Source organism: Cebus imitator, unplaced genomic scaffold (genome assembly GCF_001604975.1).
Source record: "Cebus imitator isolate Cc_AM_T3 unplaced genomic scaffold, Cebus_imitator-1.0 Scaffold953, whole genome shotgun sequence".
In the NCBI taxonomy this organism is placed as follows: Eukaryota; Metazoa; Chordata; class Mammalia; order Primates; family Cebidae; genus Cebus; species Cebus imitator.
The window spans coordinates 1-2756 of NW_016108268.1; the positions used below are offsets into that span (position 1 = coordinate 1).

The 2756-nt window shown below is 53.2% G+C and overlaps 1 long non-coding RNA gene across 1 annotated transcript; it reads left to right on the forward strand.

Moving 5' to 3' along the window:
* Positions 1-6: 6 nt before the first annotated feature.
* Positions 7-2288, forward strand: LOC108298404. The gene is made up of 5 exons (XR_005198737.1): positions 7-836; positions 954-1067; positions 1524-1556; positions 1662-1709; positions 1875-2288. It is a non-coding gene; the product is annotated as an uncharacterized LOC108298404 (long non-coding RNA).
* Positions 2289-2756: the final 468 nt, after the last annotated feature.

Here is a 2756-nt window from a genome sequence, read left to right on the forward strand (position 1 = left end):
GGTACCAGGGGCAGTGGGGAGCCTTCCCCATCTCCTGTAGATCTCCCGGGATGGCCTCCCACGAGGAGGGGAGGAAATGGGATCAGAGCTAGAATATCGCCCTCCCTTGAATGGAGAATGGCATGAGTTTCCTCTGAGGCCCCTTCTGCTCTCTAGGACAATTAAAGGATGACTTCTCTGAGGACATGGAGGGGAAGACAGTCCCTGGAATACTGATCAGGGGCCCCCTTTGACCCCTGCAGCCGCCTTGGGCACCGTGACTTTTTCTCTCAGGCCTTGTTCTCTGCCTCACACTCAAATGTTTGAAGGTCTGATTCCAGCTTTTCTGAGTCCTGCCTCCACTCAGGTCAGGACCAGAAATCGCAGTTCCTCCCTCAGAGACTAGAACTTTCCACAGAATAGGAGATTATCCCAAGTACCTGTGTCCAGGCTGCTGTCAGGGTTCTGTGCTCCCTTCCCCACCCCAGGTGTCCTGTCCATTCTAAGATGGTCACATCGGTGCTGCTGTGTTGTCCCATGAAAGATACAAAATGCCTGAATTTTCTGACTCATCCCGTCAGATCCCCCAAAGACACATGTGACCCACCAACCCATCTCTGACCATGAGGCCACCCTGAGGTGCTGGGCCCTGGGCTTCTACCCTGCGGAGATCAGACTGACCTGGCAGCGGGATGGGGAGGACCAAACTCAGGACACGGAGCTTGTGGAGACCAGGCCAGCAGGGGATGGAACTTTCCAGAAGTGGGCAGCTGTAGTGGTGCCTTCCGGAGAAGAGCAGAGATACACGTGCCATGTGCAGCACGAGGGGCTGCCGGAGCCCCTCACCCTGAGATGGGGTAAGGAGGGGGATGGGCAAGGGGGGATGCGGGGTCATGTTTCTTCTCAGAGAAAGCAGAAGCCCTTCTGGAGCCTTCAGCAGGGTCAGCATCCCTCACTTTCCCCTCCTTTCCCAGAGCCGTCTTCCCAGCTCACCATCCCTATCGTGGGCATCATTGCTGTGGCTGTCCTAGGAGCTGTGGTCATCGGAGCTGTGGTCACTGCTGTGATGTGGAGGAGAAAGAGCTCAGGTAGGGAAGGGGTGAGGAGTGGGGTCTGGGTTTTCTTGTCCCACTGGAGGCTTCAAGTCCCAGGTGGAAATGTGTCCTGCCTCATTGCTGGGAATCACTATCCACACATGGACCACGTGCACCCAGCCTGGGGCCCTGTATGCCAGCACTTACTCTTTCCTGAAGCAGATATGACAATGAAGGACAGAGGTATCACCTTGATGATTGTGGTGTTAGAGTCCTGATTCCAGCAGTCACAAGTCAGGGGAAGGTCCCTGCTAAGGACAGACCTTAGGAGGGTGGTTGGTCCAGGACCCACACCTGCTTTCCTCGTGTTTCCTGACCCCTCCTGGGTCTGTAGTCATAGTTCTGGAAACTTCTCTTGGGTCCAAAACTAGGAGGCTCCTTTAAAATCTCATGGCCCTGCCTCCTCCCTGTCCCCTCCCTGTCCCCTCACAGGAAGTTTTCTTCCCACAGGTGGAAAAGGAGGGAGCTACTCTCAGGCTGCGTGTAAGTGGGGGATGGGAGTGTGGAGGAGCTCACCCACCCCATAATTCCTCCTGTCCCACATCTCCTGCCGGCTCTGACCAGGTCCTGTTTTTGTTCTACCCCCAGGCAGCGACAGTGCCCAGGGCTCTGATGTGTCTCTCAGGGCTTGTAAAGGTGAGACCCTGGGGGGTCTGAAGTAGGCAGGTATTGGGGCAGAAGGGAAAAGCCTGAGTTGTGGGGATTCTTTGATTGGGACGTTTTGAGTGTGTAGTGGGCTGTTCAGAGTGTCATCACTTACCATGACTGACTGAATTTGTTCATGACTATTGTTTTCTGTAGCCTGAGACAGCTGCTTGTGTGGGACTGAGATGCAGGATTTCTTCACACCTCCCCTTTGTGACTTTAGGAGCCTCTGGCATCTCTTTCTGCAAAGGTGTCTGAATGTGTCTGCGTCCCTGTTAGCATAATGTGAGGAGGTGGAGAGACAGCCCACCCTGTGTCCACCGTGACCCTTGTCCCCACGCTGAGCTGTGTTCCCTCCCCAGTCATCTTTCCTGTTCCAGAGACCTGGGGCTGGGTGTCTCCATCTGTGTCTCAACTTCATGGTGCACTGAGCTGCAACCTCTTACTTTCTTAATGAAAATAAGAATCTGAAAATAAATGTGTTTTCTCAAATATTTTCCATGAAAGGTTGATGGATTAATAAGTCAATTCCTGAAATTTGAGAGAGGAAATAAAGACCTGAGAACCTTCCAGAATCTGCATGTTCGCCGTGCTGAGCCTGTTGCAGGTGGGGATGGAGAAGGCTGTGAGGAGCCGAGTGTGGACAGGGCCTGTGCCCAGTTGCTGCTGTGTCCATCATAGGTTTTATGTGGTCAGTCCTCAGCTGGGTCAGCTTCACTGTTCCACGGTCCTTGTCCTGTCAGTAGAAACTTGTCCAGCGAAAGCTGTGACCACAGAGGCTCATACATCACCAAGGGCGGCCCCTGCACACAGGAGTCTCTGTTTCTGAGACAAAGTTTCAGACCCATTCAGCTCCTGGCCTCCTTCTAGGGCTCCTCTTCTGCTCTGCTCTCCTGCCCTGGTTCCAGTGATCTTGGTGCTGGCTGCAATCCCAACTCATGAATCTAAAGCAGAGTCTAATTTAGATTCATATTTGTCTGTAAAATTGGGTCCATAGTCAAGAATTGTTCCTTAAGAGAGAAATGTGATTGTGTGCTG